We start from the raw sequence: 13842 nt of genomic DNA on the forward strand, positions 1-13842 counted from the left end.
CCTTTCTTTTCATGGATTTTCCTCTCTGTCCAGATTGGGAATTGCGCCAAAAAATTGATCCAATGTAAGGTGCACGAAATCTTCTTTCCAACAAGTCTTCATTTGCCCAAAACGCATTCCAATTGAGGGAGTTATGCCCCTTTTTCCCCGTCACTGCAATCTGCCCTGTGCTGATTTCAGCACGTGCATCTCCGATGTTTGAGACATAGCTCCTCCCGCGGGTCTTCAATTGTATCGATCATGGATGCGTTGAACCGAGGACTTGATGGAAATCCTGAATATTCAACTTTCTTGCATTGTAAATCTCTGGACTTGTGCACAAAATTGATGAGGCTTAGCGGCGTCCGTTCTTGAAACTTGAAGATGTTGATGATGGTGTTCAATATTTTGGGCACAATTTCCCTCCTCATCATTTGAGTTTCATGTCCTGCATGGTTAGTGAAATTCGGGGCTTCTCCCGATATATGCTCTTTTAGGGTCATGAGCTTGACCAAGCGCAAAGCAAGATCAAGATTTGCAATTATTTGTGAACATATGCAACATAATCACATCCTCAATTAAATTTCATCAACAAGGCAAGGTGTAATTAAATGCAGCATGTGTTTCTTGCATAGCGCAGAGCTCATTATTAGGCAGAGGTTCTTTAAGCATGAAATCAACTTTCTCAAGAAACTCTAGCCTATCATCAAAAGAACAAGGCATAGAATTTAAACTTTCATTCCGACTATCGGTTCGAGCATGAGATTTTTTTAAAGATTATCAACTAAACCAATAGAAGCTTGATAATTCAATGTATACCTTAGCCTCGGAGCTTTTTCAAACTCATTGGAGTCGTGGTGCTTTGTGCGAGATGTCATCTTGATGCATCCTTCGTGGTCCGTCGTGGTTTGCTTCTCACGTCTCCATATGTTGAGTGTTGCGCTCTTGTAATCCGTCGTGGTTTGTTTGCAACATCTTCATTTGTCGAAAGTTGACCGCTTGTGCCTTCATTTTCCAATGTCATTGGGGTTCTTCCTCTGCTCCAAGCCTCTGAATTTTATCATGTACGCTTGATGAAAACATCGCCCAAGCTCCTCTTCATTGTTGTCATCGTCATCTTTTCTATCTTGTTCTCATCGCATTGCTCCTGCTCTTCTTCATGGAATCTCTCCTATATACTCAACAGAACATATACCAAAATATAGCTCTATTGAAAATTTTATGAAATTACCTTTCCAACGAGTGGTCATTCACTTTAAACGGAGTTCAAACGAGGGAGTTATGCCCGTTTCACTTTTGGCGCTGCGTGCTGTCCAGAAATTTTCAGAGTGCACAACCTTCAATGTTTTGGTCATACCCGCTTGTAGGAATCTCCGATTGACTTGGTTCTTGATTCGTTGGGACGGGAACTTCGTAGAGCTTTTGAATATCCAAAAATATGCTGCTATTTGCTTCTGAGGTTGAGCAGAATATTATGATAACAATGACTTCTTACGAATCGATCCGAAGATGTCGATGATCTTGATCTTGTAGTCTTCGGAGCGTCTTGTTGTGCATCCTTGGCTTCAAGGTCATCACCATTGATTCACTAGCGAGTAGCATGGCTCCAATGGTCTATCTCCATGGTTCTTGCTTTGCCTAAGGTGTCGGGATCGAAGGAGGCTCCCGTGCTTTGTGTCGATGATCAGAGCGGTCTCTTTCTTTGATTGCACTCGACTAGAAGCATCCCATGGAGAAGATGGGTGGCATCATGGTTCCTCTAATCTTGTTGCGTCTAGCGTTGGTCAACTCCAAATCATCAACTTTTGTGCACAAGGTTCTCCAAACATCTTGCGACATCGTCATCACTTTCTCCATTGTTTGTTGCTGCCTCTTCTTCGTTGAATTCCTTGATCATCCTGCACAGAACATGTACCAAACTTCTACTCCATGGAAAGCCTTATGAAATTACATTTTCAACGAGTGGTCATTGATCCCAAACGGACTCCGGATGAAGAAGTTATGGTCGTTTTACTCCGGCACTACGCTCTGTCCCGAGATATTTCAGAACGCGCAGCGTTGAAAGATTTTACCATAACTCTTCACACCGATCTCCAAAATTCATGATTCTTGATGCGTTGGAAAGTAGACTTGATGGAGCTTCAAAATAATCTATTATTTGATCATGGTACTTCTCTGATCTTGGACGAAAAACTCATTAAAACAGTAACACTTTGGAGATGATGATAATCCGATCGCACGATTTTCTTCGCGGGCATACTTCATACCTATTGCTTGAACAAATAATTTTTCCCAAAAACATTAGTCTTTAAAATCAATTGACATGGCGACGTACCTTATTTATCATCTTTTGCTTTGGAGAGTGGGGACTCGATAGCGGATGCTGGGCCACTAACAAAAGTTAGCACCTACCACTAAAGAGCGGGTCTTCACGTAGCCATCAACTTGCTTGAGTGAGATTGGACTTGTCAAAGTACGGACGTTGAGAACTTCTCAATCGCTTTGTGTCTAAGGTTTTACCTACATTCATGGACACAAACAAGAAACACAGGATATATCCAATAATAAAATTAGGGTTAGTCCAAAAACTAGATAGATCGCCCTAGGGTTCGTGTTGCCGATCCCCGGCAACGGTGCCAGAAAAGCTTGTTGACGCTCATTAGCGCCCCGATTTGTATACCGCAAGCGCATGGTTCGTGTAGCTTTTCCCTTAGAGTATTCCCCCAAGGTTTATCAATCCGTAGATCGACAAAGAACTACCTAAGGTTTTCCATCTAATCTAACGGATCTATCCTAACATGAAGCATTGATTGCATATAAAGGGTAAACCTTTGACAGATATGAGTGATGTGTAAAGGTTGATCTCATCCATGAACATAGGCTTAATCATTGCAAAACCAAAGACATGACAAGGCCTATCGTCATCTAGTTGTAGTTCAAGCTAACGAGCAAATAAATCATGCATCTCAATCAAAAGCATCTTTAAACTCAAAATCTCCAATCCGATCCCTCGATACTCCGCCTACTCTGTGGAGACGGCCTGTCACGACGCCCCCCTTTTGAATGAAATACCCTGAAGCAAGTCGAACCCCCTTTGGTAGTTCCGCCATGAACCTCTAGCCACCATGACTACAAGATCATGCTAAGCGATCTATCTCGATAATAGATCTAGGATGAAGCAAACCCAAAGAAAAGAACAAAATCGAAAGAGAGAACATGATCGCTAATAGATTCGGAACACATGATTATCATTACTCACATAATAGATTCGTTTGGATCGTCACCACCGAGTACATACCATTGACAACTCTAACTAGCTCATGAACTCCACCATGGCACAACCTCGCAGGGAGGCCATGGCGGCTAGGGGCGGCCTAAGCCATCTCCTAGACAACTTCAAAGACTTGCGACGGCCGTCGCCTCCCTACGGTCTTGGCCCTAGGTTTTCGTCGAGTTCTGGGTGGATGGATGCCTCGAGTTGAATAAGGTGCGAGCTATTTATAAGCCGAGGAAGCCACCGGTTGAAGGGGAGGCCAAACCGCCTCGAAAACGGGCTGGGCCGGCCGGCCCCATGGGCCTAGGCCGGCCAGCCTACCCTGTTTCGGGCTCGCCTCGGTCTCATTTTTCTCGTGCAGACTCCTCGCATCTTCTAGAGTTTATGTCCTTCACGATTGCACCCCTTTTGACATCGTTATCTTGGAGATATCTTCGAGGAAAGGATAGGATAGGGAATCCTTCCTTAAATCTTCATTTGCTTTGCTTAATCCCGAAGTATCTTGATCTCATCTTCGTGGGCTCGGTCCTTTGGGCTCTCTTGGAGGATGGATGTGCATGAATGGGCTTCAAATCAACATGGACTTTGGTCCTTCCTTTGGGCTTTGGCCTTCGTCTTTCTCTGTGTTAGCGCTCGATCACGAACCTCGTCATTTCATGCTCCAAAATAGGCCAAAAACCTGGAAAAACGAAGTTCCTCCAAAATATATGTGCATATGTGAAAATGACCAATAATTAGGCCGGGGTTAGGATGGTTAGTGATTTTGATATTAAATTCATGCCATTATCAAAGATAAACAAGGGATAAAGTGGGTACTTAAGGAGCGCCAACACTGGGCTTGATTGACTCATTGTAGCATCATCACCTTCCCGTATCCGAAGCAGAGTGCTACAAAGAAAAGAAAAAATCGTGTAAGATCACTGCATTGCAGCCGTGTTTCACACGCTCCCACCAAAATACTAAACAAACTAAACAACAAGTGTTTTTTCAATTAAGAATACTGAATTATTAGATCAAAATACTAGACTATTGAACTATTGGATCAAAAAACAAATACCAGACTACTGAACTGCATGGGATTGAATAAAGGTCCCGATACTACTTAAACATACTAGACTACTGAACATTACTGGTATTACTGAACTACTACTTAAACATACTAGACTACTAGATGAAAGAGCTAAACACTAGACTACAGAACTACATTAGATTGAACAGATCTCCTGATACTACCCGAAAACTATTGAAAATAGGAAAAAATACTGAGCTAGTAATTCAGTAATTCAATATAGATTGAATAGGCCAATTACTGAACCATCTAGCAATGGATACTGATCTCCTGAAACAAACCGACACATAACCTTTAGTAGTCTATCCTTTGGGTTCAGTAATGCATAACAGCTTTTTTAGTAATCCATCCTTTTGGTTTAATATAACAATATAACATTCCATCAGCTTCAGTAACGGTTCGGTCTAACACCACATATTTCTACTCACAGTTCTCAGTTCCTATTAGAGTTCAATACTTTGTACAATTAGTATCCTATTCTTCAGTTCCTATTAGAGTTCTTTACTTCATACAATTAGTATCCTATTCTTTAGTAATCCAAAAATTACTCTCATAGTTCGCTAAGCTAAAAGTTTAGCAAATTTTGCAGTTACTGGGACACATGGACTAATTTTGCTCCGCTTCTGTGCAAACTAGCAGGCAGAGGAAGTGGAGGCCCTCCTCTGTAACCGGGGGACATTTAATTTTAGATCACCAATAACCACGATAATCCAGTAAGAGCAATTGAAATCAGGCGTTGGGAAGAGAAATTACTGAGAGGGTGAGGAATTTGGCAGAACGAACTCACTGCCGTAAAAAATTAGGTGCTCCAAAGCGCAATTACCGGATCCCATCGTGTTGCTTGCTCGGCGCTGGAATCTCACGGCCGCTACGTGCTGCTGCTGGCTTGGCTCTGCTTGCTCACTGCCGCTGGCCAGCGCGACCGCCCGGCGACGGAGGGGCCGCACGCAGCCCCTCCCCACCCGCGCGCCCGCTGCCGTCTCATTCGGCGCCGAGCACCCGCCGCCATCTAGTCTCGCCCGCACGCTCTCCGCTGGCCGGCGAACGCAGCCCGCCCGCCTGCGCAGCATTCCGGCTCACGCCGCCGCTGGCCGCAACGCGCCTGCCGCCGCTCCTACACGCGGCCCCGGAGCCTCGTCCCTGCGCGCCGCCGCAGCCCTCGTCGGTCTGCGCCCCGCCGCTGCTCCCACTGGCCCTGCGCGCGCCGCCGATCCAGGGAGATCTCGCACTCGCCGCTCGCGGCGCTCTGCGCCTCTTGCCGCTCGTAGAGGGTGACGGGTTATTGATCGGGTCGGTTTGTTAGCTGGTGGTGCTAGGTTGGTTGGGTGTAGAATCTCATTCTACACTTAGAGTGTAGAATAACGTTATATATATATGCTTGGGTAGAACTATGTGGCTATTTGGAATTCGCCTTGTTAGCCAAATAGCTCTAATACAATGCACACCAATTAGAAGACCATTTGTTGATGTTTACATGTGGCTTTGAGATCAAAATCTGAAGCAATTATATATGTCCTAATGGTAGTGTTATTCTCTACACCTTAGGTGCAGCGATTATTTTACACATAGCGGTCAAATTACTGATAAAACTGACAAGAAATTACTAAGTTTAGTTCTCGTATTACCTATTCATGTTTGTTGTAAAAGATTGTCAGTAATCGTGTGCATTAGTTATTATTGAAATTTATTGAGTAAGTATTTAGATGTAGCTACATCTAAGGTGTAAGCGTAGGTGTGCTATTTTACACCTTAGGTTAGGTGTATGGTGTGCTATTCTGCACCTAGGTGTAGCTACATTAGCTAATTACTGAACAATTTTTAGTAACGATAACGACTATCGCCATGACTACAAACACCATTTTACGAAGCATGATTCAGTAATACGGTAGTTCGGTTTAATCTTATTAGTAATTTGACTGATAGGTATAAAATAGCATATCAAATGCGACAATATATATTTTTTAGTGTTTCAATTCAGATCAGCTAACTCTTTTCTATAACAATTTCACATACTGGGAGGCCAAAATTGAGTGAGCCAATAGTTTGCCATTGGGCTATTTGTAGAAAATTGGGCCTACAAGGGTCGGGGCTCTATCTTCTGGAAGATGGGAAACACATGTAACGAACAATGTTTGAGATTCGTGTAGCGTTCTTGAACGGCTCCGATTCAAACTTTGAGTGTGCAGATGGTGCGAATAAGCATGCAACTGTGCCAGCGCAGATGCACATGGTGGCTACCTAGCTGTTTGGTGGTTTTGAAAAGAACGTGAGAGACGTTGTTTGACTTTCTTTAAGATTCAAAACCATTTATCTCCCGAACCATTTATTTATTTTCAAAACCGTTTGAACCTGGGTATTCCTTGGAATTAATGCAACAAAATGAGATCCAATATGTGTATATTCTACCTATTTTTTATTTAAAAAAAATCAGCATTCAAAAGTTACTAATTCAACATTTTGATGCACATGTTCAACATTCGTTACATACTGCTTCAACGTTTCCGCATAAAATGCATAACTAAGTTACTAGAACTGTTGAACTAAGCTGGAAAATATGTTGAGTCTAGTATTTTAAAATGTTGGGTACATTTATATTGACTTTTTCCCGCACTGGTGTTTGAGGCGACAGTAGCTGTAAGTAATGTTTAAATTGTTGAACCGGTTTATTTAAATTGTTGAACAAAGTTTAACAAATGTTGAATTTAATATTTTAAAATGCTGACTATATTTATTCAAAAAAAGAATAAAGAAGACATGAGAATGTCAGGAAGTACATAAACTTCAGTGCACTTGAAAAATCTCATGCCAATAGCCGAATGGAACACAGAATCCATCGGAAGGTAGAAGATACACAGCTGCTACTTGAGCTTATTGGGCTTTATAGTTTCAACACTTATTGAACTTCCGGTAGTTAGATAGGAGCGCCCCTGGCTGACCTCGTTGAAACTCTATAGGTACACGGGGCTGACATAAGCATCATTTCGGTTTCTGTTTAATGTGCGAGAGTATGTGAGTACATTCCATGATATGGTTTCTTAGATATAATCTACACATGTTCGCCCCTTTCCAAGTGCAAAAAAAAAAGATCACCAAGCATAGACGGCCTTATCTTTGAAATAATAGATGACCTTATTCGGTTATTCCTCCCACCTCCAGCTCTATCCTAAGAGTAGAAGCAAAAGAACTAGTACGGGGTTGCATCACTAGTCCTAAATAATACAGTAAGCATTTGGTCTTAGGTTTAAATATTACCATCCACATCGTTAGCCTTGCCTCTACCCTGAATGTATAGAAGCTTTACGTCCCACTTTCTTTTCCCTTTTGTCTTGTATAGTTCTATCCTCTTTGTTGTTTGGATGTTGGCATCACCGTTGTAAAGTATTTTAGTTCTAAATTTGTACCCGCCTCCATGCTTATTGTCTGCAATATCAATATAACAGACTATTGTGGCAGTTTTGAACATAGACTATTTTTAATGGCAGTTTCATAAAAAATTCATTTCTATATCAATTAAGTTAGGTTCCCCGTTAACTAATATGGTAACATGTCAAAGTATTGATGATGAGAGGGATGTGAGTGGTTTTATTAGGATAAAACCGGTGCTCACCGTTTCCAAAATGTTGGAATTCAAACCAAGTGAAACTTCCATTGAGAGGGTGTGAGTTTTATTTCCACTCCTTTCATGAAGTCTCATAGATCACTTTAGATACAATACTCAAATGATAGCTAGCTTATTAAACCTTGCATTGAGAGAAATTTTTCATGATCAATTCAAATATCATTAGGTGTCATGACATTCTTTAAAACCATGTAACAACATCTTGCACTAAGAATGATCTTAGTACCTCTTTGAAATGCAGGATTACCAAACACAGGAACAATAAAAAAACACAGAAATTGAGTTGCATGCCACTAGAAATTAATCCTACGTGTTTGAGAATAAAGGAACATTTCTAATACTAGTGGAGATGCACGTGTCACAGGCACGTGTTTAAAGAATAATATTTAAAAGTAATTGAATTGCATCAAATGACTATTAAAATCTGCCATTTCAATATCTTCGCAGCTTTGCTAAATCTGTCATTTCAAGATATCTTCTACTATCATACTCCCTTTTCAGCTGCTCCGAAGTAATCTCATCCTCAACTCGTGCCAGTACCATCTGTTCCATCTACACGCTATATTTATGCAAATATAATAATTTAAAAAATACACTTTAATGTTGAAATAAAAATAAGAATCTTTGAAGAAATGTGATAACCTTCATTGGATGCAACGTTGGCCACAGGATCAAAAAAATTGACAGTCCTCTTTGCTCGCTTTTTAGCATTCCTACCAGCCTTCTGATAATCTGTCATATTATCTTTCTCCCTCTGCTGCACGACAAGAGATGATCCCGGCAGATCATCTGGTTTGAAAAATGTTAGAACATTAGTCAATTAAATTAATACCATGCCTAAGATCAATTTAATTAATATATAATACCATATGCTCTGTATATGTGCTCGTATCTTCCAATGGAATTCCTTGGAAGTTGGAAAGAATCATTATGATGCAACCATGAATCATCAAAATCATCTGTGGTTCTCCCGTTTAACTCATAAGTTAGCTGCTAAAAAATGTCATTGGACATGTTTGCTTCATTAATCACAGACGCAACACCTACATATAGACAATGCATTTTGAGTTAGCAGACTCACATATGGGTTAGGTTTGGAAAAAGATTATACCGAGGTTCTTTGTATTATTCCGAGCAGCTTCTCTTTCAGTCTTTTCCGCTGGTAACTTTTCCGCCTCTTTGTATTCAACTTAGCTTTTTTTATCAGCTGGCATGCTTGCGTACTTCTCTCTTGCCCTTTGCCGCTTAGCCTCCCTTTCATCAGTGGAAGCACCTACAATTGTAAAAGAATCATGAATAGATCATTTGTTTATTCATCACAACCATGAAGCACAAAGCTTATATTTACATTGCTAAGAAGACATGAAAAAAGTACCTACGGCCACTTCATGGTAACCAGGTCCTCATGTAATTGTCTCTTACAACAATTCAACATGTTTGTGATATCTCCAGATGGTCACCGGCCATCCATTGCTAAGAAAAATATTCAACTGATCATGAATGACGGATCTTTATTAACCCAGACATCTAAAAGTACATGGTTCCCTGTAAACATCATATTAAAATAAAAAATATATCAAAAGTTGAATGAGAATAATATCTTGCCTCACAGTTTCAGCAAAGAGCTCGATTTTTCATCGATACGGTAGTGAGAGGCACGTCAGAGGCGCAGAAGGTGACCTCCAAGGATAGAAAGGGCCTTGATGACGATGACCATGTAATGTACGATGTTAGGACGGGCGGGGAGAATGTGGGGATGCCGGCAACCAGGTAAACACAATGTTCGAATGGAATGAAGAATATTACCTTTATCAGCGACAAAACGATATGGGATGCGGGTGGTCAGCAAATCGACGGGCGCCGATGGCAGGAACAACAAAGATTGGGAGACGTGTGCGCCGGCGGTGGATAGGGGCGCCGGTGGCCTGGGGTGCCGGTGGAGAGGCCTGGACGCCGGGTCGCCGGTGGCAGGAACAATGGACGATGGTGGCATGGACAATGGAGGCATGAGACATGTGTGTTCCAAAAAAGCTACGCTAGAAAAAAACCATGTGTGTGTGCATAATAAGGAAAGAAAAGAATAAATCGTGTGTGTGCATAAGAAAAGAAAGAAAAGAATATTTTTCCTTCCGAACACAAACCTTTTGCGTGCGCATAAGGGAATAAGCAAAGGAAAGAAACAAAAGAATATTTTCTTTCCAAACATATTTTTCCTTCTCACATTTATATGAATTTATGGGAATTGATTTGCCGACCATGCAGGGTGGTTCAGCCGAAATTTTTGCCGTGCATGCTTCGGGCGTGTCGTATCAAAGGAAAGTAAACTGCACGATGAAGAGGTGGGTATGTTAAAACTTTTGGTGAAAAAAAGTAAGCATTTTGGGTGGAAACATTTTCCTTCTATCAAAAAAGGGACTCCACCTCCTTTCATCAAACCTTTAGATCTGACAAGTGGGGCCTCCGTGAGAGGTATAGTGGATCTAAGCATTTTGGGTGGAAACATTTTCCTTCTATCAAAAAACGGGACTCCACCTCCTTTCGTCAAACCTTTGGATCTGACAAGTGGGACCTCCGTGAGAGGTATAGTGGGTCTAATTTTGGTGAGAAATGTTTTCAATTGTTTCAACTTTTATAGTATAGATTTATAGTATAGATAGTGTTTGCATGAAACACAGGGAACCACACAGGAATCGAAGGAGAGAGATAGACACAAAGAATTTTTTTTGGGCTAAAAGTTGGACTCCACATTAGATTTTCTCTAAAATTTCATGGATTGATCCATTCCATGTTTGGTTTTTGAATGGCCAATACTTTATTCCCAAGAACCACCTAGAAAAATCTCTATACAATAATAGTTTTACAAACTTTCTTAGCCAAATATTTATGCAGAAGCACAAATGCACATTCTAGAAATTAATCAAGAATTGTAGCCTCAAATTCTAATTCAAGGTCTGTTTGGTTGAGTTTCAAATTTTGCATCGAATAAAATATGGGTAAGTCTATAAATTTTGGTGCTAGTTTGGTTGAATTAAAAAAATTGACACGCACACGTTTGTTGAATTAAAAAATTGGCAATATTCAGTTCATCTATATTTTGACCGTTCTGGCCACACTTCCTCATATGATATTTGCATTTTGCCTAGCTATCAAACTTTTACACCCAATCAATTACTAGTTTTGCCTAAATTTTGATAAAGTAATTTAGCATGCTCATATTTTGGTACAGTATTTTTAGAGCCCAACCAAGCATGCCCTCACATACATTAATATAAATTCCAAATGTGCCAAGTGAAGTGCCTCTTCTCTGTCAAATCTGCTTATAAACTTGTTGTGCAAATCAGGGGAAGATTACTAAACAGTGATGCTTCATCATCTGGTTTAAATATTGGAAAGGAAGAGAGCTTTAGGTGGCAGAAAATATGGCAAACTCCGAAACAAGGTTTAAAATGTTTGCTTGGAGAATGGCTCATGATAGCTTGCCGGTGCATCGAATATTGCAAGGTGAGAGGTTAAAATTGATATTGTGTGCCCAGTGTGCAATTGCCTAGATGAGGACTGAGGCCACCTTTTCTTCAAGTGCAAAAGAGTTGAAGGAGTGTTGGCGCGAATTGAATTTTGGGAAAGAAAGACTTGTGCTGGAACAATGCAGAAAGAGAACTCAAGTAATGAGCATAATAGTAAACCTGGAGCACAAATTACAATATAAGATTCTTGGTTTCTTATGGCAATAGTGGTCAGCAAGAAACAAAGCTAGGGTAGAGAATGGCTAGTGTATCAGAGGTATGTTGTAACGCAACGTACCATTTGATGGAATGGGAAAAGGTCCAGCAATCCAACCCTCCAAACAGGTCCCCCAAAAATGCAAGTAAAAATGGAACCTACTGGCACCCAGTGGCGGAGGACGACCGAAAATTTAGGTGTGGCGATGTATTTATAAACTATAGTCATATATTGCACGGAAATAAAAGTTCACAACAAGAACATCGTTCAGAAGTACCTTAAATGAAGAATAACATGTAGAGTACTCGTCAAATCAACAATTGGACCAAAACAAGCTGTGAAACAATGAGAAAACATCAATTAGTAGTGAAACATTAGAGTAAAAATATTAAATGTAATACGAGATATACAATTAGAGTATAGAGTTATACCAATAAATTTATTAGTTGCGTCTAGGATACTTCGGCAATTTCATATTACTATCTTTCTTCTTTTGAAATGCATTTTTGATGTAGTGCACACAAGTATTTAAACGAAAAGAATTGCAGTGCAAGAAATATTCATATTCATGTAACAACAAATTACGACTAAGCCAATCGCGAGTTCCACATCCACGGAAAATTAGAAAGATTTGGCAATAATAATAGTGGCAGTTTGCTTGACTTGCAATTACAACATAGTTTAACGCATGCTCTTCTCATCTAGTAACCGCACCCGTATGACAATTGGGGGGATTGCAAATGTGTAAATACGGGCCAGCTAAGATGGGAAACCCTTGTCATAAAAGCTGCTGCTTCAGCTGAATTAGAAGTTCATTACACCGAACACTAAGAATTCATGATTTAAAGCATACCCCAACTTCAGGATCTGCGATGTTCAAATCGTCACATAGCGTCCTCGCAAATTCCTCAGGGTCACTATCAAGGTTGCCAATATCCTGACCACCAAAAATGCAGGTGAATTATAGCAAATCTTCTGGACATGAGGGCTCCTAGAATCTACAAATACACACATACATACCCAAAAGAACTTGTCTCTTATTACAGTGTTGTTCACTCGGAGGTCAATCTGCAGATTCAACATTCATAAGCTGTCACTTGAATATTTAAACTCCATTCATGTGAGTATAAAAATACAAGAGGCCCAGAAACAGTCTGCTGATGTGCAGCAATTAGACATAGAAAAACTAACCAAACCTTGAGAGGCACAATCTTCTCCTTGATCTGCATTTCCTGCCCCTCGTAGGAGCGGAACTCCGCAAGTTGCCCCTGCGCGGCCCGTGCACCTGTCGGCGGTCGGCCAGTGGCCCTGTGCCTGCGCCTGTCGGTGTCGGCCCTGCGGCCTGCGCGGCTGTGCGCCTGGGGGCGCAAGGCGGGCTGCGCCTGTCGGCGGCTGGTCGGCCTGTGCCTGCGCCGCTACGCTGCGCGGCTGTGCGCCTGGGGACGCGGAGGCGGAGGCGGGGCAGCGGCGACGCGAAGGAGGCGGCGGTGCGGAGGCGGGCGGCGCGGAGGTGGGCGGCGGCTGCGGCGCGGAGGCGGGGCGGAGGAGGCTGCGGGGCGGCGGCTGCGGCGCGGAGGGCGGAGGTGGGCGGCTGCGGCACAGAGGGCGGAGGTGGCTGGCGGCGCGGAGGCGGCCTCGGGGCGGGCGGTGGGCGGAATGCAGCGCGAGGAGAAAAAAATTTTGGACTCCGACTTTAGGTATGGCGCGCGCCATAGTGCGCCATAACAGGTGCTCCGCCCCTTGGCACTAGAATTTTTCAAGATCAGCTTGGATGCTTCTTACCACCAGAACACTTGTACTGGCGACTAGGGATGTGTAGTAAGAAACAACAGGGGAGATATTTGGGAAGTGAGTTTTGGAAAGCTGCTAAGCTATCAAGTCCTCTGCATGCAGAAGCGGCAGGAGCTCTGAGCAGCGTGGAGCGAGCTTTCCAGTTGGGAAATGACTCACGTTGTTGTGGAGACAGATGCATCAATCCTTATGAGTCTTTAGATCATCTGCTTGGGATAGGAGCCCGTATGGAGTTTTGTTTTAGGCAAACGTGAGATTTATTATGTTATGATTTTACTAAGACAATAATCTCCGTTTGTAGTACAAGTTGTAATCAAGTAGCAGACAATTTGTATGCCTATGATGCTAGTTTTGGACGCTGCTAATTCAAACATGTTCATAGACCATGCA

The 13842-nt window shown here is 42.0% G+C and overlaps 1 long non-coding RNA gene across 1 annotated transcript; it reads right to left on the bottom strand.

The window, feature by feature from the left end:
* Positions 1-11855: 11855 nt before the first annotated feature.
* Positions 11856-12930, bottom strand: LOC120658810. The gene is made up of 4 exons (XR_005668852.1): positions 12858-12930; positions 12682-12729; positions 12515-12598; positions 11856-11996 (listed from the first exon to the last, which is right to left on the bottom strand). It is a non-coding gene; the product is annotated as an uncharacterized LOC120658810 (long non-coding RNA).
* Between the last annotated feature and the right edge of the window lie 912 nt (positions 12931-13842).

This window comes from Panicum virgatum, chromosome 2N (genome assembly GCF_016808335.1).
Source record: "Panicum virgatum strain AP13 chromosome 2N, P.virgatum_v5, whole genome shotgun sequence".
Taxonomy (NCBI): Eukaryota; Viridiplantae; Streptophyta; class Magnoliopsida; order Poales; family Poaceae; genus Panicum; species Panicum virgatum.